A 22787-nucleotide genomic window follows, 5' to 3' on the forward strand; every position below is an offset into this window, starting at 1 on the left:
CCCACAGCCTTCCTTTGGTAACACTTTTGGATGGGCGAAAAGGGCTCGTATCGCGTTTCCTGGGGCCTAATTTTTCAGTCGTCTTCGATGCCAGCTAGGGCTATGTTTAGGGATGCTCGGAAACAGCGAACCCGGAGGGTCCAGTTGCATGTGGGGCTGTGTAAAGGCTCCCCTGGGGAGTTCACTTGTACCCAAAACCTTCCTTTAGTGACACTTTTGGATGGTCCAAAGGGGCTTGCAACGCGTTTTCTGGGACCCGGGTTTTCAGTCTTCTCCCATGCCGGCTAGGGATATATTTAGGGTTGCTCGGAACAATCGAACCCGGAGGGTCCAGTTGCATGTGGGGCTGCGTAAAGGCTCCCCTGGGGAGTTCACTTGTATCCAAAGCCTTCCTTTGGGGGCACTTTTGGATGGTCCAAAGGGTCTCGCAACGCATTTCCTGGGGCCTGATTTTTCAATCGTCTCCGATGACGGCTAGTGATTCGTTTAGGTTTTCTCAGGAACAGCGAACCCGGAGGGTCCAGTTGCATGTGGGGCTGCGTAAAGGCTCCCCTGGGGAGTTCACTTGTACCCAAAGCCTTCCTTTGGGGGCACTTTTGGATGGGCGAAAAGGGCTCGCAACGCATTTCCTGGGGCCTGATTTTTCAGTCGACTTCGATGCTGGCTAGGGCTATGTTTAGGGATGCTCAGAAACAGCGAACCCGGAGGGTCCAGTTGCATGTGGGGCCGCGTAAGGACTCCCCTGGGGAGTTCACTTGTACCCACAGCCTTCCTTTGGTAACACTTTTGGATGGGCGAAAAGGGCTCGTATCGCGTTTCCTGGGGCCTAATTTTTCAGTCGTCTTCGATGCCGGCTAGGGCTATGTGTAGGGATGCTCGGAAACAGCGAACCCGGAGGGTCCAGTTGCATGTGGGGCTGCGTAAAGGCTCCCCTGGGGAGTTCACTTGTACCCAAAACCTTCCTTTAGTGACACTTTTGGACGGTCCAAAGGGGCTTGCAACGCGTTTTCTGGGACCCGGGTTTTCAGTCTTCTCCCATGCCGGCTAGGGATCTATTTAGGGTTGCTCGGAACAATCGAACCCGGAGGGTCCAGTTGCATGTGGGGCTGCGTAAAGGCTCCCCTGGGGAGTTCACTTGTATCCAAAGCCTTCCTTTGGGGGCACTTTTGGATGGTCCAAAGGGTCTCGCAACGCATTTCCTGGGGCCTGATTTTTCAATCGTCTCCCATGACGGCTAGTGATTCGTTTAGGTTTTCTCAGGAACAGCGAACCCGGAGGGTCCAGTTGCATGTGGGGCTGCGTAAAGGCTCCCCTGGGGAGTTCACTTGTACCCAAAGCCTTCCTTTGGGGGCACTTTTGGATGGGCGAAAAGGGCTCGCAACGCATTTGCTGGGGCCTGATTTTTCAGTCGTCATCTATGCCGGCTAGCGCTATGTGTAGGGATGCTCGGAAACAGCGATCCCGGAGGGTCCAGTTGCATGTGGGGCTGCGTAAAGGCTCCCCTGGGGAGTTCACTTGTACCCAAAGCCTTCCTTTGGGGGCACTTTTGGATGGGCGAAAAGGGCTTGTAACGCATTTCCTGGGGCCTGATTTTTCAGTCGTCTTCGGTGCCGGCTAGGGTTATGTTTAGGGATGCTCGGAAACAGCGAACCCGGAGGGTCCAGTTGCATGTGGGGCTGCGTAAAGGCTCCCCTGGGGAGTTCACTTGTACCCAAAGCCTTCCTTTGGGGGCACTTTTGGATGGGCGAAAAGGGCTCGCAACGCATTTCCTGGGGCCTGATTTTTCAGTCGTTTCGATGCCGGCTAGGGCTATGTTTAGGGATGCTCGGAAACAGCGAACCCGGAGGGTCCAGTTGCATGTGGGGCTGCGTAAAGGCTCCCCTGGGGAGTTCACTTGTACCCAAAGCCTTCCTTTGGGGGCACTTTTGGATGGGCGAAAAGGGCTCGCAACGCATTTCCTGGGGCCTGATTTTTCAGTCGTCTCCGATGACGGCTAGGGCTACGTTTAGGTTTGCTCAGGAATAGCGAACCCGGAGGGTCCAGTTGCATGTGGGGCTGCGTAAAGGCTCCCATGGGGAGTTCACTTGTACCCAAAGCCTTCCTTTGGGGGCACTTTTGGATGGGCGAAAAGGGCTCGGAACACATTTCCTGGGGCCTGATTTTTCAGTCGTCTTCGATGCCGGCTAGGGCTATGTTTAGGGATGCTCGGAAACAGCGAACCCGGAGGGTCCAGTTGCATGTGGGGCTGCGTAAAGGCTCCCCTGGGGAGTTCACTTGTACCCAAAACCTTCCTTTGGGGGCACTTTTGGATGGGCGAAAGGGGCTCGCAACGCTTTTCCTGGGGCCTGATTTTTCATTCGTCATCGATGCCGGCTAGGGCTATGTTCAGGGATGCTCGGAAACAGCGAACCCGGAGGGTCCAGTTGCATGTGGGGCTGCGTAAAGGCTCCACTGGGGAGTTCACTTGTACCAAAAGCCTTCCTTTGGTGACACTTTTGGATGGTCCAAAGGGGCTTGCAACGCGTTTCCTGGGGCGTGATTTTTCATTCGACTTTGATGCTGGCTAGGGCTATGTTTAGGGATGCTCAGAAACAGCGAACCCGGAGGGTCCAATTGCATGTGGGGCCGCGTAAAGACTCCCCTGGGGAGTTCACTTGTACCCACAGCCTTCCTTTGGTAACACTTTTGGATGGGCGAAAAGGGCTCGTAACGCTTTTCCTGGAGCCTAATTTTTCAGTCGTCTTCGATGCTGGCTAGGGCTATGTTTAGGGATGCTCGGAAACAGCGAACCCGGAGGGTCCAGTTGCATGTGGGGCTGCGTAAAGGCTCCCCTGGGGAGTTCACTTGTACCCAAAGCCTTCCTTTAGTGACATTTTTGGATGGTCCAAAGGGGCTTGCAACGCGTTTTCTGGGACCCGGGTTTTCAGACTTCTCCCATGCCGGCTAGGGATATATTTAGGGTTGCTCGGAAAAATCGAACCCGGAGGGTCCAGTTGCATGTGGGGCTGCGTAAAGGCTCCCCTGGGGAGTTCACTTGTATCCAAAGCCTTCCTTTGGGGGCACTTTTGGATGGTCCAAAGGGTCTCGCAACGCATTTCCTGGGGCCTGATTTTTCACTCGTCTCCGATGACGGCTAGTGATTCGTTTAGGTTTTCTCAGGAACAGCGAACCCGGAGGGTCCAGTTGCATGTGGGGCTGCGTAAAGGCTCCCCTGGGGAGTTCACTTGTACCCAAAGCCTTCCTTTGGTGACACTTTTGGATGGGCGAAAAGGGCTCGTAACGCATTTCCTGGGGCCTGATTTTTCAGTCGTCTCCGATGACGGCAAGGGTTATGTTTAGGGATGCTCGGAAACAGCGAACCCGGAGGGTCCAGTTGCATGTGGGGCTGCGTAAAGGCTCCCCTGGGGAGTTCACTTGTACCCAAAGCCTTCCTTTGGGGGCACTTTTGGATGGTCCAAAGGGGCTCGTAACGCATTTCCTGGGGCCTGATTTTTCACTCGTCTCCAATGACGGTTAGGGCTATGTTTAGGGATGCTCGGAAACAGCGAACCAGGAGGGTCCAGTTGCATGTGGGGCTGCGTAAAGGCTCCCCTGGGGAGTTCACTTGTACCCAAAGCCTTCCTTTGGGGGCTCTTTTGGATGGGCGAAAAGGGCTCGCAACGCACTTCCTGGGGCCTGATTTTTCAGTCGTCTTCGATGCCGGCTAGGGCTATGTTTAGGGATGCTCGGAAACAGCGAACCCGGAGGGTCCAGTTGCATGTGGGGCTGCGTAAAGGCTCCCCTGGGGAGTTCTCTTGTACCCAAAGCCTTCCTTTGGGGGCACTTTTTGATGGGCGAAATGGGCTTGCAACGCATTTCCAGGGGCCTGATTTTTCAGTTGTCTCCGATGACGGCTAGGGCTACGTTTAGGTTTGCTCAGGAATAGCGAACCCGGAGGGTCCAGTTGCATGTGGGGCTGCGTAAAGGCGCCCCTGGGGAGTTCTCTTGTACCCAAAACCTTCCTTTGGGGGCACTTTTGGATGGGTAAAAAGGGCTCGCAACGCATTTCCTGGGGCCTGATTTTTCATTCATCATCGATGCCGGCTAGGGATATGTTCAGGGATGGTCGGAAACAGCGAACCTGGAAGGTCCAGTTGCATGTGGGGCTGCGTAAAGGCTCCCCTGGGGAGTTCACTTGTACCCAAAGCCTTCCTTTGGTGACACCTTTGGATGGTCCAAAGGGGCTTGCAACACGTTTTTGCGGGCCCGGTTTTTCAGTCTTCTCCCGTGCCGGCTAGTGATATATTTGGGGTTGCTCGGAAAAATCGAATCCGGAGGGTCCAGTTGCATGTGGGGCTGCGTAAAGGCTCCCCTGGGGAGTTCACTTCTACCCAAAGCCTTCCTTTGGGGGCACTTTTGGATGGGCGAAAAGGGCTCGGAACACATTTCCTGGGGCCTGATTTTTCAGTCGTCTTCGATGCCGGCTAGGGATATATTTAGGGATGCTCGGAAACAGCGAACGCGGAGGGTCCAGTTGCATGTGGGGCTGCGTAAAGGCTCCCCTGGGGAGTTCACTTGTACCCAAAGCCTTCCTTTGGGGGCACTTTTGGATGGGCGAAAAGGGCTCGCAACGCATTTCCTGGGGCCTGATTTTTCAGTCGTCTTCGATGCCGGCTAGGGCTATGTGTAGGGATGCTCGGAAACAGCGAACCCGGAGGGTCCAGTTGCATGTGGGGCTGCGTAAAGGCTCCCCTGGGGAGTTCACTTGTACCCAAAGCCTTCCTTTAGTGACACTTTTGGATGGGCGAAAAGGGCTCGCAACGCATTTCCTGGGACCTGATTTTTCAGTCGTCTTCTATGCCGGCTAGCGTTATGTGTAGGGATGCTCGGAAACAGCGAACCCGGAGGGTCCAGTTGCATGTGGGGCTGCGTAAAGGCTCCCCTGGGGAGTTCACTTGTACCCAAAGCCTTTCTTTGGGGGCACTTTTGGATGGACGAAAAGGGCTTGCAACGCTTTTCCTGGGGCCTGATTTTTCAGTCGTCTTCGATGCCGGCTAGGGCTATGTTTAGGGATGCTCGGAAACAGCGAACCCGGAGGGTCCAGTTGCATGTGGGGCTGCGTAAAGGCTCCCCTGGGGAGTTCACTTGTACCCAAAGCCTTCCTTTGGTGACAGTTTTGGATGATCCAAAGGGGCTTGCAACGCGTTATTTGGGTCCTGATTTTTCAGTCGTCTTCGATGCCGGCTAGGGCTATGTTTAGGGATGCTCGGAAACAGCGAACCCGGAGGGTCCAGTTGCATGTGGGGCTGCGTAAAGGCTCCCCTGGGGAGTTCACTTGTACCCAAAGCCTTCCTTTGGGGGCACTTTTGGATGGGCGAAAAGGGCTCGCAACGCATTTCCTGGGGCCTGATTTTTCAGTCGTCATCGATGCCGGCTAGGGCTATGTTTAGGGATGCTCGGAAACAGCGAACCCGGAGGGTCCAGTTGCATGTGGGGCTGCGTAAATGCTCCCCTGGGGAGTTCACTTGTACCCAAAGCCTTCCTTTGGGGGCACTTTTGGATGGGCGAAAAGGGCTCGCAACGCATTTCCTGGGGCCTGATTTTTCAGTCGTCATCGATGCCGGCTAGGGATATGTTTAGGGATGCTCGGAAACAGCGAACCCGGAGGGTCCAGTTGCATGTGGGGCTGCGTAAAGGCTCCCCTGGGGAGTTCACTTGTACCCAAAGCCTTCCTATGGGGGCACTTTTGGATGGGCGAAAGGGTCTCGCAACGCATTTCCTGGGACCTGATTTTTCACTTGTCTCCAAAGACGGCTAGGGCTACGTTTAGGTTTGCTCATGAACAGCGAACCCAGAGGGTCCAGTTGCATGTGGGGCTGCGTAAAGGCTACCCTGGGGAGTTCTCTTGTACCCAAAGCCTTCCTTTGGGGGCACTTTTGGATGGTCCAAAAGGGCTTGCAACGCATTTCCTGGGGCCTGATTTTTCAGTCGTCTCCTATAACGGCTAGGGCTATGTTTAGGGATGCTCGGAAACAGCGAACCCGGAGGGTCCAGTTGCATGTGGGGCTACGTAAAGGCTCCCCTGGGGAGTTCACTTGTACCCAAAGCCTTCCTTTGGTGACACTTTTGGATGTTCCAAAGGGGCTTGAATCTCGTTTTCTGGGGCCTGGGTTTTCAGTCTTCTCCCATGCCGGCTAGTGATATATTTAGCGTTGCTCGGAAACAGCGAACCCGGAGGGTCCAGTTGCATGTGGGGCTGCGTAAAGGCTCCTCTGGGGAGTTCTCTTGTACCTAATGTCTTCCTTTGGGGGCACTTTTGGATGGGCGAAAAGGGCTTTCAACGCATTTCCTGGGGCCTGATTTTTCAGTCGTCTTCGATGCCAGCTAGGGCTATGTGTAGGGATGCTCGGAAACAGCGAACCCGGAGGGTCCAGTTGCATGTGGGGCTGCGTAAAGGCTCCCCTGGGGAGTTCACTTGTACCCAAAGCCTTCCTTTGGGGGCACTTTTGGATGGGCGAAAAGGGCTCCCAACGCATTTCCTGGGGCCTGATTTTTCAGTCGTCTTCGATGCCGGCTAGGGCTATGTTTAGGGATGCTCGGAAACAGCGAACCCGGAGGGTCCAGTTGCATGTGGGGCTGCGTAAAGGCTCCCCTGGGGAGTTCACTTTTACCCAAAGCCTTCCTTTGGGGGCACTTTTGGATGGGCGAAAAGGGCTTGCAACGCATTTCCTGCGGCCTGATTTTTCAGTCGTCTCCGATGACGGCTAGGGCTACGTTTAGGTTTGCTCAGGAATAGCGAACCCGGAGGGTCCAGTTGCATGTGGGGCTGCGTAAAGACTCCCCTGCGGAGTTCACTTGTACCCAAAGCCTTCCTTTGGGGGCACTTTTGGATGGGCGAAAAGGGCTTGCAACGCATTTCCTGGGGCCTGATTTTTCAGTCGTCATCGATGCCGGCTAGGGCTATGTTTAGGGATGCTCGGAAACAGCGAACCCGGAGGGTCCAGTTGCATGTGGGGCTGCGTAAAGGCTCCCCTGGGGAGTTCTATTGTACCCAAAGCCTTCCTTTGGGGGCACTTTTGGATGGGCGAAAAGGGCTCGGAACGCATTTCCTGGGGCCTGATTTTTCATTCGTCATCGATGCCGGCTAGGGTTATGTTCAGGGATGCTCGGAAACAGCGAACCCGTAGGGTCCAGTTGCATGTGGGGCTGCGTAAAGGCTCCACTGGGGAGTTCACTTGTACCAAAAGCCTTCCTTTGGTGACACTTTTGGATGGTTCAAAGGGGCTTGGAACGCGTTTCCTGGGGCCTGATTTTTCATTCGACTTCGATGCTGGCTAGGGATATGTTTAGGGATGCTCTGAAACAGCGAACCCGGAGGGTCCAGTTGCATGTGGGGCCGCGGAAAGTCTCCCATGGGGAGTTCAGTTGTACCCAAAGCCTTCCTTTGGGGGCACTTTTGGATGGGCGAAAAGGGCTCGTAACGCGTTTCCTGGGGCCTAATTAATCAGTCTTCTCCCATGCCGGCTAGGGATATATTTAGGGTTGCTCGGAAAAATCGAACCCGGAGGGTCCAGTTGCATGTGGGGCTGCGTAAAGGCTCCCCTGGGGAGTTCTCTTGTACCCAAAGCCTTCCTTTGGGGGCACTTTTGGATGGTCCAAAGGGGCTCGCAATGCATTTCCTGGGGCCTGATTTTTCAGTCGTCTCCGATGACGGCTAGTGATTCGTTTAGGTTTTCTTAGGAACAGCGAACCCGGAGGGTCCAGTTGCATGTGGGGCTGCGTAAAGGCTCCCCTGGGGAGTTCACTTGTACCCAAAGCCTTCCTTTGGTGACACTTTTGGATGGGCGAAAAGGGCTCGTAACACATTTCCTGGGGCCTTATTTTTCAGTCGTCTTCGATGCCGGCTAGGGTTATGTTTAGGGATGCTCGGAAACAGCGAACCCGGATGGTCCAGTTGCATGTGGGGCTGCGTAAAGGCTCCCCTGGGGAGTTCACTTGTACCCAAAGCCTTCCTTTGGGGGCACTTTTGGATGGGCGAAAAGGGCTCGCAACGCATTTCCTGGGGCCTGATTTTTCACTTGTCTCCAAAGACGGCTAGGGCTAGGTTTAGGTTTGCTCATGAACAGCGAACGCGGAGGGTCCAGTTGCATGTGGGGCTGCGTAAAGGCTCCCCTGGGGAGTTCACTTGTACCCAAAGCCTTCCTTTGGTGACAGTTTTGGATGATCCAAAGGGGCTTGCAACGCGTTATTTGGGTCCTGATTTTTCAGTCGTCTTCGATGCCGGCTAGGGCTATGTTTAGGGATGCTCGGAAACAGCGAACCCGGAGGGTCCAGTTGCATGTGGGGCTGCGTAAAGGCTCCCCTGGGGAGTTCACTTGTACCCAAAGCCTTCCTTTGGGGGCACTTTTGGATGGGCGAAAAGGGCTCGCAACGCATTTCCTGGGGCCTGATTTTTCAGTCGTCATCGATGCCGGCTAGGGCTATGTTTAGGGATGCTCGGAAACAGCGAACCCGGATGGTCCAGTTGCATGTGGGGCTGCGTAAAGGCTCCCCTGGGGAGTTCACTTGTACCCAAAGCCTTCCTTTGGGGGCACTTTTGGATGGGCGAAAAGGGCTCGCAACGCATTTCCTGGGGCCTGATTTTTCAGTCGTCATCGATGCCGGCTAGCGCTTTGTTTAGGGATGCTCGGAAACAGCGAACCCGGAGGGTCCAGTTGCATGTGGGGCTGCGTAAATGCTCCCCTGGGGAGTTCACTTGTACCCAAAGCCTTCCTTTGGGGGCACTTTTGGATGGGCAAAAAGGGCTCGTAACGCATTTCCTGGGGCCTGATTTTTCAGTCGTCATCGATGCCGGCTAGGGCTATCTTTAGGGATGCTCGGAAACAGCGAACCCGGAGGGTCCAGTTGCATGTGGGGCTGCGTAAAGGCTCCCCTGGGGAGTTCACTTGTACCCAAAGCCTTCCTTTGGGGGCACTTTTGGATGGGCGAAAAGGGCTCGTAACGCATTTCCTGGGGCCTGATTTTTCAGTCGTCTTCGATGCCGGCTAGGGATATGTTTAGGGATGCTCGGAAACAGCGAACCCGGAGGGTCCAGTTGCATGTGGGGCTGCGTAAAGGCTCCCCTGGGGAGTTCACTTGTACCCAAAGCCTTCCTATGGGGGCACTTTTGGATGGGCGAAAGGGTCTCGCAACGCATTTCCTGTGGCCTGATTTTTCACTTGTCTCCAAAGACGACTAGGGATACGTTTAGGTTTGCTCATGAACAGCGAACCCGGAGGGTCCAGTTGCATGTGGGGCTGCGTAAAGGCTCCCCTGGGGAGTTCACTTGTACCCAAAGCCTTCCTTTGGTGACACTTTTGGATGGTCCAAAGGGGCTTGCAACGCGTTTTTGGGGCCCGGGTTTCCAGTCTTCTCCCGTGCCGGCTAGTGATATATTTAGCGTTGCTTGGAAAAATCGCACCCGGAGGGTCCAGTTTCATGTGGGGCTGCGTAAAGGCTCTCTTGGGGAATTCACTTGTACCCAAAGCCTTCCTTTGGTGACACTTTTGGATGGTCCAAAGGGGCTTGAATCTCGTTTTCTGGGGCCCGGGTTTTCAGACTTCTCCCATGCCGGCTAGAGATATATTTACCGTTGCTCGGAAACAGCGAACCTGGAGGGTCCAGTTGCATGTGGGGCTGCGTAAAGGCTCCCCTGGGGAGTTCTCTTGTACCTAATGTCTTCCTTTGGGGGCACTTTTGGATGGGCGAAAAGGGCTTGCAACGCATTTCCTGGGGCCTGATTTTTCAGTCGTCTTTGATGCCGGCTAGGGCTATGTTTAGGGATGCTCGGAAACAGCGAACCCGGAGGGTCCAGTTGCATGTGGGGCTGCGTAAAGGCTCCCCTGCGGAGTTCACTTGTACCCAAAGCCTTCCTTTGGGGGCACTTTTGGATGGGCGAAAAGAGTTTGGAACACATTTCCTGGGGCCTGATTTTTCAGTCGTCATCGATGCCGGCTAGGGCTATGTTTAGGGATGCTCGGAAACAGCGAACCCGGAGGGTCCAGTTGCATGTGGGGCTGCGTAAAGGCTCCCCTGGGGAGTTCACTTGTACCCAAAGCCTTCCTTTGGGGGCACTTTTGGATGGGCGAAAAGGGCTCGCAACGCATTTCCTGGGGCCTGATTTTTCACTTGTCTCCAAAGATGGCTAGGGCTAGGTTTAGGTTTGCTAATGAACAGCGAACCCAGAGGGTCCAGTTGCATGTGGGGCTGCGTAAAGGCTCCCCTGGGGAGTTCTCTTGTACCCAAAGCCTTCCTTTGGTGACATTTTTGGATGGTCCAAAAGGGCTTGCAATGCATTTCCTGGGGCCTGATTTTTCAGTCGTCTCCGATAACGGCTAGGGCTATGTTTAGGGATGCTCGGAAACAGCGAACCCGGAGGGTCCAGTTGCATGTGGGGCTGCGTAAAGGCTCCCCTGGGGAGTTCACTTGTACCCAAAGCCTTCCTTTGGGGGCACTTTTGGATGGGCGAAAAGGGCTCGCAACGCATTTCCTGGGACCTGATTTTTCAGTCGTCTTCTATGCCGGCTAGCGTTATGTGTAGGGATGCTCGGAAACAGCGAACCCGGAGGGTCCAGTTGCATGTGGGGCTGCGTAAAGGCTCCCCTGGGGAGTTCACTTGTACCCAAAGCCTTTCTTTGGGGGCACTTTTGGATGGACGAAAAGGGCTCGCAACGCATTTCCTGGGACCTGATTTTTCAGTCGTCTTCGATGCCGGCTAGGGCTATGTATAGGGAAGCTCGGAAACAGCGAACCCGGAGGGTCCAGTTGCATGTGGGGCTGCGTAAAGGCTCCCCTGGGGAGTTCACTTGTACCCAAAGCCTTCCTTTGGTGACAGTTTTGGATGATCCAAAGGGGCTTGCAACGCGTTATTTGGGTCCTGATTTTTCAGTCGTCTTCGATGCCGGCTAGGGCTATGTTTAGGGATGCTCGGAAACAGCGAACCCGGAGGGTCCAGTTGCATGTGGGGCTGCGTAAAGGCTCCCCTGGGGAGTTCACTTGTACCCAAAGCCTTCCTTTGGGGGCACTTTTGGATGGGCGAAAAGGGCTCGCAACGCATTTCCTGGGGCCTGATTTTTCAGTCGTCATCGATGCCGGCTAGGGCTATGTTTAGGGATGCTCGGAAACAGCGAACCCGGAGGGTCCAGTTGCATGTGGGGCTGCGTAAAGGCTCCCCTGGGGAGTTCACTTGTACCCAAAGCCTTCCTTTGGGGGCACTTTTGGATGGGCGAAAAGGGCTCGCAACGCATTTCCTGGGGCCTGATTTTTCAGTCGTCATCGATGCCGGCTAGCGCTTTGTTTAGGGATGCTCGGAAACAGCGAACCCGGAGGGTCCAGTTGCATGTGGGGCTGCGTAAATGCTCCCCTGGGGAGTTCACTTGTACCCAAAGCCTTCCTTTGGGGGCACTTTTGGATGGGCAAAAAGGGCTCGTAACGCATTTCCTGGGGCCTGATTTTTCAGTCGTCATCGATGCCGGCTAGGGCTATCTTTAGGGATGCTCGGAAACAGCGAACCCGGAGGGTCCAGTTGCATGTGGGGCTGCGTAAAGGCTCCCCTGGGGAGTTCACTTGTACCCAAAGCCTTCCTTTGGGGGCACTTTTGGATGGGCGAAAAGGGCTCGTAACGCATTTCCTGGGGCCTGATTTTTCAGTCGTCTTCGATGCCGGCTAGGGATATGTTTAGGGATGCTCGGAAACAGCGAACCCGGAGGGTCCAGTTGCATGTGGGGCTGCGTAAAGGCTCCCCTGGGGAGTTCACTTGTACCCAAAGCCTTCCTATGGGGGCACTTTTGGATGGGCGAAAGGGTCTCGCAACGCATTTCCTGTGGCCTGATTTTTCACTTGTCTCCAAAGACGACTAGGGATACGTTTAGGTTTGCTCATGAACAGCGAACCCGGAGGGTCCAGTTGCATGTGGGGCTGCGTAAAGGCTCCCCTGGGGAGTTCACTTGTACCCAAAGCCTTCCTTTGGTGACACTTTTGGATGGTCCAAAGGGGCTTGCAACGCGTTTTTGGGGCCCGGGTTTCCAGTCTTCTCCCGTGCCGGCTAGTGATATATTTAGCGTTGCTTGGAAAAATCGAACCCGGAGGGTCCAGTTTCATGTGGGGCTGCGTAAAGGCTCTCTTGGGGAATTCACTTGTACCCAAAGCCTTCCTTTGGGGGCACTTTTGGATGGGCGAAAAGAGTTTGGAACACATTTCCTGGGGCCTGATTTTTCAGTCGTCATCGATGCCGGCTAGGGCTATGTTTAGGGATGCTCGGAAACAGCGAACCCGGAGGGTCCAGTTGCATGTGGGGCTGCGTAAAGGCTCCCCTGGGGAGTTCTCTTGTACCCAAAGCCTTCCTTTGGGGGCACTTTTGGATGGGCGAAAAGGGCTCGGAACGCATTTCCTGGGGCCTGATTTTTCATTCGTCATCTATGCCGGCTAGGGCTATGTTCAGGGATGCTCGGAAACAGCGAACCCGTAGGGTCCAGTTGCATGTGGGGCTGCGTAAAGGCTCCGCTGGGGAGTTCACTTGTACCAAAAGCCTTCCTTTGGTGACACTTTTGGATGGTTCAAAGGAACTTGGAACGCGTTTCCTGGGGCCTGATTTTTCATTCGACTTCGATGCTGGCTAGGGCTATGTTTAGGGATGCTCAGAAACAGCGAACCCGGAGGGTCCAGTTGCATGTGGGGCCGCGTAAAGACTCCCATGGGGAGTTCAGTTGTACCCAAAGCCTTCCTTTTGGGGCACTTTTGGATGGGCGAAAAGGGCTCGTAATGCGTTTCCTGGGGCCTAATTTTTCAGTCGTCTTCGATGCCGGCTAGGGATATGTTTAGGGTTGCTCTGAAAAATCGAACCCGGAGAGTCCAGTTGCATGTGGGGCCGCGGAAAGTCTCCCATGGGGAGTTCAGTTGTACCCAAAGCCTTCCTTTGGGGGCACTTTTGGATGGGCGAAAAGGGCTCGAAACGCGTTTCCTGGGGCCTAATTTTTCAGTCTTCTCCCATGCCGGCTAGGGATATATTTAGGGTTGCTCGGAAAAATCGAACCCGGAGGGTCCAGTTGCATGTGGGGCTGCGTAAAGGCTCCCCTGGGGAGTTCTCTTGTACCCAAAGCCTTCCTTTGGGGGCACTTTTGGATGGTCCAAAGGGGCTCGCAACGCATTTCCTGGGGCCTGATTTTTCAATCGTCTCCGATGACGGCTAGTGATTCGTTTAGGTTTTCTTAGGAACAGCGAACCCGGAGGGTCCAGTTGCATGTGGGGCTGCGTAAAGGCTCCCCTGGGGAGTTCACTTGTACCCAAAGCCTTCCTTTGGTGACACTTTTGGATGGGCGAAAAGGGCTCGTAACACATTTCCTGGGGCCTTATTTTTCAGTCGTCTTCGATGCCGGCTAGGGTTATGTTTAGGGATGCTCGGAAACAGCGAACCCGGATGGTCCAGTTGCATGTGGGGCTGCGTAAAGGCTCCCCTGGGGAGTTCACTTGTACCCAAAGCCTTCCTTTGGGGGCACTTTTGGATGGGCGAAAAGGGCTCGCAACGCATTTCCTGGGGCCTGATTTTTCACTTGTCTCCAAAGACGGCTAGGGCTACGTTTAGGTTTGCTCATGAACAGCGAACCCAGAGGGTCCAGTTGCATGTGGGGCTGCGTAAAGGCTACCCTGGGGAGTTCTCTTGTACCCAAAGCCTTCCTTTGGGGGCACTTTTGGATGGTCCAAAAGGGCTTGCAACGCATTTCCTGGGGCCTGATTTTTCAGTCGTCTCCGATAACGGCTAGGGCTATGTTTAGGGATGCTCGGAAACAGCGAACCCGGAGGGTCCAGTTGCATGTGGGGCTGCGTAAAGGCTCCCCTGGGGAGTTCACTTGTACCCAAAGCCTTCCTTTGGGGGCACTTTTGGATTGGTGAAAAGGGCACGTAATGCATTTCCTGGGGCCTGATTTTTCAGTCGTCTTCGATGCCGGCTAGGGCTATGTTTAGGGATGCTCGGAAACAGCGAACCCGGAGGGTCCAGTTGCATGTGGGGCTGCGTAAAGGCTCCCCTGGGGAGTTCACTTGTACCCAAAGCCTTCCTTTGGGGGCACTTTTGGATGGGCGAAAAGGGCTCGCAACGTATTTCCTGGGGCCTGATTTTTCACTTGTCTCCAAAGACGCCTAGGGCTACGTTTAGGTTTGCTCATGAACAGTGAACCCAGAGGGTCCAGTTGCATGTGGGGCTGCGTAAAGGCTACCCTGGGGAGTTCTCTTGTACCCAAAGCCTTCCTTTGGGGGCACTTTTGGATGGTCCAAAAGGGCTTGCAACGCATTTCCTGGGGCCTGATTTTTCAGTCGTCTCCGATAACGGCTAGGGCTATGTTTAGGGATGCTCGGAAACAGCGAACCCGGAGGGTCCAGTTGCATGTGGGGCTGCGTAAAGGCTCCCCTGGGGAGTTCTCTTGTACCTAATGTCTTCCTTTGGGGGCACTTTTGGATGGGCGAAAAGGGCTTGCAACGCATTTCCTGGGGCCTGATTTTTCAGTCGTCTTCGATGCCGGCTAGGGCTATGTTTAGGGATGCTCGGAAACAGCGAACCCGGAGGGTCCAGTTGCATGTGGGGCTGTGTAAAGGCTCCCCTGGGGAGTTCACTTGTACCCAAAGCCTTCCTTTGGGGGCACTTTTGGATGGGCGAAAAGGGCTCGGAACGCATTTCATGGGGCCTGATTTTTCATTCGTCATCGATGCCGGCTAGGGCTATGTTCAGGGATGCTCGGAAACAGCGAACCCGTAGGGTCCAGTTGCATGTGGGGCTGCGTAAAGGCTCCCCTGGGGAGTTCACTTGTACCAAAAGCCTTCCTTTGGTGACACTTTTGGATGGTTCAAAGGAACTTGGAACGCGTTTCCTGGGGCCTGATTTTTCATTCGACTTCGATGCTGGCTAGGGCTATGTTTAGGGATGCTCAGAAACAGCGAACCCGGAGGGTCCAGTTGCATGTGGGGCCGCGTAAAGACTCCCATGGGGAGTTCAGTTGTACCCAAAGCCTTCCTTTGGGGGCACTTTTGGATGGGCGAAAAGGGCTCGTAATGCGTTTCCTGGGGCCTAATTTTTCAGTCGTCTTCGATGCCGGCTAGGGATATGTTTAGGGTTGCTCTGAAAAATCGAACCCGGAGAGTCCAGTTGCATGTGGGGCCGCGGAAAGTCTCCCATGGGGAGTTCAGTTGTACCCAAAGCCTTCCTTTGGGGGCACTTTTGGATGGGCGAAAAGGGCTCGTAACACGTTTCCTGGGGCCTAATTTTTCAGTCTTCTCCCATGCCGGCTAGGGATATATTTAGGGTTGCTCGGAAAAATCGAACCCGGAGGGTCCAGTTGCATGTGGGGCTGCGTAAAGGCTCCCCTGGGGAGTTCTCTTGTACCCAAAGCCTTCCTTTGGGGGCACTTTTGGATGGTCCAAAGGGGCTCGCAACGCATTTCCTGGGGCCTGATTTTTCAATCGTCTCCGATGACGGCTAGTGATTCGTTTAGGTTTTCTTAGGAACAGCGAACCCGGAGGGTCCAGTTGCATGTGGGGCTGCGTAAAGGCTCCCCTGGGGAGTTCACTTGTACCCAAAGCCTTCCTTTGGTGACACTTTTGGATGGGCGAAAAGGGCTCTTAACACATTTCCTGGGGCCTTATTTTTCAGTCGTCTTCGATGCCGGCTAGGGTTATGTTTAGGGATGCTCGGAAACAGCGAACCCGGATGGTCCAGTTGCATGTGGGGCTGCGTAAAGGCTCCCCTGGGGAGTTCACTTGTACCCAAAGCCTTCCTTTGGGGGCACTTTTGGATGGGCGAAAAGGGCTCGCAACGCATTTCCTGGGGCCTGATTTTTCACTTGTCTCCAAAGACGGCTAGGGCTACGTTTAGGTTTGCTCATGAACAGCGAACCCAGAGGGTCCAGTTGCATGTGGGGCTGCGTAAAGGCTACCCTGGGGAGTTCTCTTGTACCCAAAGCCTTCCTTTGGGGGCACTTTTGGATGGGTGAAAAGGGCTCGTAACGCATTTCCTGGGGCCTGATTTTTCAGTCGTCTTCGATGCCGGCTAGGGCTACGTTTAGGGATGCTCGGAAACAGCGAACCCGGAGGGTCCAGTTTCATGTGGGTCTGCGTAAAGGCTCCCCTGGGGAGTTCACTTGTACCCAAAGCCTTCCTTTGGGCGCACTTTTGGATGGGCGAATGGGGCTCGTAACGCATTTCCTGGGGCCTGATTTTTCAGTCGTCATCGATGCCGGCTAGGGCTATGTTTAGGGATGCTCGGAAACAGCGAACCCGGATGGTCCAGTTGCATGTGGGGCTGCGTAAAGGCTCCCATGGGGAGTTCACTTGTACCCAAAGCCTTCCTTTGGGGGCTCTTTTGGATGGGCGAAAAGGGCTCGCAACGCATTTCCTGGGGCCTGATTTTTCACTTGTCTCCAAAGACGGCTAGGGATACGTTTAGGTTTGCTCATGAACAGCGAACCCAGAGGGTCCAGTTGCATGTGGGGCTGCGTAAAGGCTCCCCTGGGGAGTTCACTTGTACCCAAAGCCTTCCTTTGGTGACACTTTTGGTTTGTCCAAAGGGGCTTGAAACTCATTTTCTGGGGCCCGGGTTTTCAGTATTCTCCCATGCAGGCTATTGATATATTTAGCGTTGCTCGGAAACAGCGAACCCAGAGGGTCCAGTTGCATGTGGGGCTGCGTAAAGGCTCCCCTGGGGAGTTCACTTGTACCCAAAGCCTTCCTTTGGGGGCACTTTTGGATGGACGAAAAGGGCTCGCAACGCATTTCCTGGGGCCTGATTTTTCCGTCGTCTTCGATGCCGGCTAGGGTTATGTTTAGTGATGCTCGGAAACAGCGAACCCGGAGGGTCCAGTTGCATGTGGGGCTGCGTAAAGGCTCCCCTGGGGAGTTCACTTGTACCCAAAGCCTTCCTTTGGGGGCACTTTTGGATGGACGAAAAGGGCTCGCAACGCATTTCCTGGGGCCTGATTTTTCCGTCGTCATCGATGCCGGCTAGGGCTATGTTTAGGGATGCTCAGAAACAGCGAACCCGGAGGGTCCAGTTGCATGTGGGGCTGCGTAAAGGCTCCCCTGGGGAGTTCACTTGTACCCAAAGCCTTCCTTTGGGGGCACTTTTGGATGGGCGAAAAGGGCTCGCAACGCATTTCCTGGGGCCTGATTTTTCAGTCGTCTTCGATGCCGGCTAGGGCTATGTTTAGGGATGCTCGGAAACAGCGAACCCGGATGGTCCAGTTGCATGTGGGGCTGCGTAAAGGCTCCCCTGGGGAGTTCACTTGTACCCAAAGCCTTCCTTTGGGGGCACTTTTGGATGGGCGAAAAAGGCTTGTAACGCATTTCCTGGGGCCTGTTTCTTCAGTCGTCTTCGATGCTGGCTAGAGATATGTTTAGGGATGCTCGGAAACAGCGAAGCCGTAGGGTCCAGTTGCATGTGGGGCTGCGTAAAGGCTCCCCTGGGGAGTTCTCTTGTACCCAAAGCCTTCCTTTGGTGACACTTTTGGATGGTCCAAAGAGGCTTGCAACGCTTTTCCTGGGGCCTGATTTTTCAGTCGTCTTCGATGCCGGCTAGGTCTATGTTTAGGGATGCTCGGAAACAGCGAACCCGGAGGGTCCAGTTGCATGTGGGGCTGCGTAAAGACTACTTTGGGGAGTTCACTTGTACCCAAAGCCTTCCTTTGGTAACACTTTTGGATGGGCGAAAAGGGCTCGCAACGCATTTCCTGGGGCCTAATTTTTCAGTCGTCTTCGATGCCGGCTAGGGCTATGTTTAGGGATGCTCGGAAACAGCGAACCCGGAGGGTCCAGTTGCATGTGGGGCTGCGTAAAGGCTCCCCTGGGGGTTCACTTGTATCCAAAGCCTTCCTTTTGTGACACTTTTGGATGGTCCAAAGGGGCTTGAAACTCGTTTTCTGGGGCCCGGGTTTTCAGTCTTCTCCGATGCCGGCTAGGGATATATTTAGGGTTGCTCGTAAACAGCGAACCCGGAGGGTCCAGTTGCATGTAAGGCTGCGTAAAGGCTCCCCTGGGGAGTTCACTTGTACCCAAAGCCTTCCTTTGGGGGCACTTTTGGATGGGCGAAAAGGGCTCGCAACGCATTTCCTGGGGCCTGATTTTTCAGTCGTCTTCGATGCCGGCTAGGGCTATGTTTAGGGATGCTCGGAAACAGCGAACCCGGAGGGTCCAGTTGCATGTGGGGCTGCGTAAAGGCTCCCCTGGGGAGTTCACTTGTACCCAAAGCCTTCCTTTGGGGGCACTTTTGGATGGGCGAAAAGGGCTCGCAACGCATTTCCTGGGGCCTTATTTTTCAGTCGTCATCGATGCCGGCTAGCGCTATGAGTAGGGATGCTCGGAAACAGCGAACCCGGAGGGTCCAGTTGCATGTGGGGCTGCGTAAAGGCTCCCCTGGGGAGTTCACTTGTATCCAAAGCCTTCCTTTGGGGGCTCTTTTGGATGGGCGAAAAGGGCTTGCAACGCATTTCCTGGGGCCTGATTTTTCAGTCGTCTTCGATGCCGGTAGGGCTATGTTTAGGGATGCTCGGAAACAGCGAACCCGGAGGGTCCAGTTGCATGTGGGGCTGCGTAAAGACTCCCTTGGGGAGTTCTCTTGTACCCATAGCCTTCCTTTGGGGGCAGTTTTGGATTGGCGAATGGGGCTTGCAACGCATTTCCTGGGGCCTTATTTTTCAGGCGTCATCGATGCCGGCTCGGGCTATGTTTAGGGATGCTCGGAAACAGCGAACCCGGAGGGTCCAGTTGCATGTGGGGCTGCGTAAAGGCTCCCCTGGGGAGTTCACTTGTACCCAAAGCCTTCCTTTGGGGGCACTTTTGGATGGGCGAAAAGGGCTCGCAACGCATTTCCTGAGGCCTGATTTTTCACTTGTCTCCAAAGACGGCTAGGGCTACGTTTAGTTTTGCTCATGAACAGCGAACCCAGAGGGTCCAGTTGCATGTGGGGATGCGTAAAGGCTCCCCTGGGGAGTTCACTTGTACCCAAAGCCTTCCTTCGGTGACACTTTTGGATGTTCCAAAGGGGCTTGAAACTCGTTTTCTGGGACCCGGGTTTTCAGTCTTCTCCCATGCCGGCTAGTGATATATTTAGCGTTACTCGGAAATAGCGAACCAGGAGGGTCCAGTTGCATGTGGGGCTGCGTAAAGGCTCCCCTGGGGAGTTCTCTTGTACCCAAAGCCTTCCTTTGGGGGCACTTTTGGATGGGCGAAAAGGGCTCGTAACGCATTTCCTGGGGCCTGATTTTTCATTCATCATCGATGCCGGCTATGGCTATGTTCAGGGATGCTCGGAAACAGCGAACCCGGAGGGTCCAGTTGCATGTGGGGCTGCGTAAAGGCTCCACTGCGGAGTTCACTTGTACCCAAAGTCTTCCTTTGGGGGCACTTTTGGATGGGCGAAAAGGGCTCGCAACGCGTTTCCTGGGGCCTGATTTTTCAGTCGTCATCGATGCCGGCTAGAGATATGTTTAGGGATGCTCAGAAACAGTGAACCCGGAGGGTCCAGTTGCATGTGGGGCTGCGTAAAGACTACTTTGGGGAGTTCACTTGTACCCAAAGCCTTCCTTTGGTAACACTTTTGGATGGGCGAAAAGGGCTCGCAACGCATTTCCTGGGGCCTAATTTTTCAGTCGTCTTCGATGCCGGCTAGGGCTATGTTTAGGGATGCTCGGAAACAGCGAACCCGGAGGGTCCAGTTGCATGTGGGGCTGCGTAAAGGCTCCCCTGGGGGTTCACTTGTATCCAAAGCCTTCCTTTTGTGACACTTTTGGATGGTCCAAAGGGGCTTACAACGGGTTTTTTGGGGCCCGGGTTTTCAGTCTTCTCCCATGCCGGCTAGGGATATATTTAGGGTTGCTCGTAAACAGCGAACCCGGAGGGTCCAGTTGCATGTAAGGCTGCGTAAAGGCTCCCCTGGGGAGTTCACTTGTACCCAAAGCCTTCCTTTGGGGGCACTTTTGGATGGGCGAAAAGGGCTCGCAACGCATTTCCTGGGGCCTGATTTTTCAGTCGTCTTCGATGCCGGCTAGGGCTATGTTTAGGGATGCTCGGAAACAGCGAACCCGGAGGGTCCAGTTGCATGTGGGGCTGCGTAAAGGCTCCCCTGGGGAGTTCACTTGTACCCAAAGCCTTCCTTTGGGGGCACTTTTGGATGGGCGAAAAGGGCTCGCAACGCATTTCCTGGGGCCTGATTTTTCAGTCGTCATCGATGCCGGCTAGCGCTATGTGTAGGGATGCTCAGAAACAGCGAACCCGGAGGGTCCAGTTGCATGTGGGGCTGCGTAAAGGCTCCCCTGGGGAGTTCACTTGTATCCAAAGCCTTCCTTTGGGGGCTCTTTTGGATGGGCGAAAAGGGCTTGCAACGCATTTCCTGGGGCCTGATTTTTCAGTCGTCTTCGATGCCGGTAGGGCTATGTTTAGGGATGCTCGGAAACAGCGAACCCAGAGGGTCCAGTTGCATGTGGGGCTGCGTAAAGACTCCCTTGGGGAGTTCTCTTGTACCCATAGCCTTCCTTTGGGGGCAGTTTTGGATTGGCGAATGGGGCTTGCAACGCATTTCCTGGGGCCTTATTTTTCAGGCGTCATCGATGCCGGCTCGGGCTATGTTTAGGGATGCTCGGAAACAGCGAACCCGGAGGGTCCAGTTGCATGTGGGGCTGCGTAAAGGCTCCCCTGGGGAGTTCACTTGTACCCAAAGCCTTCCTTTGGGGGCACTTTTGGATTGGCGAATGGGGCTTGCAACGCCTTTCCTGGGGCCTTATCTTTCAGTCGTCATCGATGCCGGCAAGGGCTATGTTTAGGGATGCTCAGAAACAGCGAACCCGGAGGGTCCAGTTGCATGTGGGGCTGCATAAAGGCTCCCCTGGGGAGTTCACTTGTACCCAAAGCCTTCCTTTGGGGGCACTTTTGGATGGGCGAAAAGGGCTCGCAACGCATTTCCTGGGGCCTGATTTTTCAGTCGTCTTCGATGCCGGCTAGGGCTACGTTTAGGGATGCTCGGAAACAGCGAACCCGGAGGGTCCAGTTGCATGTGGGGCTGCGTAAAGGCTCCCCTGGGGAGTTCACTTGTACCCAAAGCCTTCCTTTGGGCGCACTTTTGGATGGGCGAATGGGGCTCGTAACGCATTTCCTGGGGCCTGATTTTTCAGTCGTCATCGATGCCGGCTAGGGCTATGTTTAGGGATGCTCGGAAACAGCGAACCCGGATGGTCCAGTTGCATGTGGGGCTGCGTAAAGGCTCCCATGGGGAGTTCACTTGTACCCAAAGCCTTCCTTTGGGGGCTCTTTTGGATGGGCGAAAAGGGCTCGCAACGCATTTCCTGGGGCCTGATTTTTCACTTGTCTCCAAAGACGGCTAGGGATACGTTTAGGTTTGCTCATGAACAGCGAACCCAGAGGGTCCAGTTGCATGTGGGGCTGCGTAAAGGCTCCCCTGGGGAGTTCACTTGTACCCAAAGCCTTCCTTTGGTGACACTTTTGGTTTGTCCAAAGGGGCTTGAAACTCATTTTCTGGGGCCCGGGTTTTCAGTATTCTCCCATGCAGGCTATTGATATATTTAGCGTTGCTCGGAAACAGCGAACCCAGAGGGTCCAGTTGCATGTGGGGCTGCGTAAAGGCTCCCCTGGGGAGTTCACTTGTACCCAAAGCCTTCCTTTGGGGGCACTTTTGGATGGGCGAAAAGGGCTCGCAACGCATTTCCTGGGGCCTGATTTTTCCGTCGTCTTCGATGCCGGCTAGGGTTATGTTTAGTGATGCTCGGAAACAGCGAACCCGGAGGGTCCAGTTGCATGTGGGGCTGCGTAAAGGCTCCCCTGGGGAGTTCACTTGTACCCAAAGCCTTCCTTTGGGGGCACTTTTGGATGGGCGAAAAGGGCTCGCAACGCGTTTCCTGGGGCCTGATTTTTCAGTCGTCTTCGATGCCGGCTATGGCTATGTTTAGGGATGCTCGGAAACAGCGAACCCGGAGGGTCCAGTTGCATGTGGGGCTGCGTAAAGGCTCCCCTGGGGAGTTCACTTGTACCCAAAGCCTTCCTTTGGGGGCACTTTTGGATGGGCGAAAAGGGCTCGTAACGCATTTCCTGGGGCCTGATTTTTCAGTCGTCATCGATGCCGGCTAGGGCTATGTTTAGGGATGCTCAGAAACAGCGAACCCGGAGGGTCCAGTTGCATGTGGGGCTGCGTAAAGGCTCCCCTGGGGAGTTCACTTGTACCCAAAGCCTTCCTTTGGGGGCACTTTTGGATGGGCGAAAAGGGCTCGCAACGCATTTCCTGGGGCCTGATTTTTCAGTCGTCTTCGATGCCGGCTAGGGCTATGTTTAGGGATGCTCGGAAACAGCGAACCCGGATGGTCCAGTTGCATGTGGGGCTGCGTAAAGGCTCCCCTGGGGAGTTCACTTGTACCCAAAGCCTTCCTTTGGGGGCACTTTTGGATGGGCGAAAAAGGCTTGTAACGCATTTCCTGGGGCCTGTTTCTTCAGTCGTCTTCGATGCTGGCTAGATATGTTTAGGGATGCTCGGAAACAGCGAAGCCGTAGGGTCCAGTTGCATGTGGGGCTGCGTAAAGGCTCCCCTGGGGAGTTCTCTTGTACCCAAAGCCTTCCTTTGGTGACACTTTTGGATGGTCCAAAGAGGCTTGCAACGCTTTTCCTGGGGCCTGATTTTTCAGTCGTCTTCGATGCCGGCTAGGTCTATGTTTAGGGATGCTCGGAAACAGCGAACCCGGAGGGTCCAGTTGCATGTGGGGCTGCGTAAAGGCTCCCCTGGGGAGTTCACT

The sequence above is a fragment of the Anas platyrhynchos genome, chromosome 18, assembly GCF_047663525.1.
Source record: "Anas platyrhynchos isolate ZD024472 breed Pekin duck chromosome 18, IASCAAS_PekinDuck_T2T, whole genome shotgun sequence".
Taxonomy (NCBI): domain Eukaryota; kingdom Metazoa; phylum Chordata; class Aves; order Anseriformes; family Anatidae; genus Anas; species Anas platyrhynchos.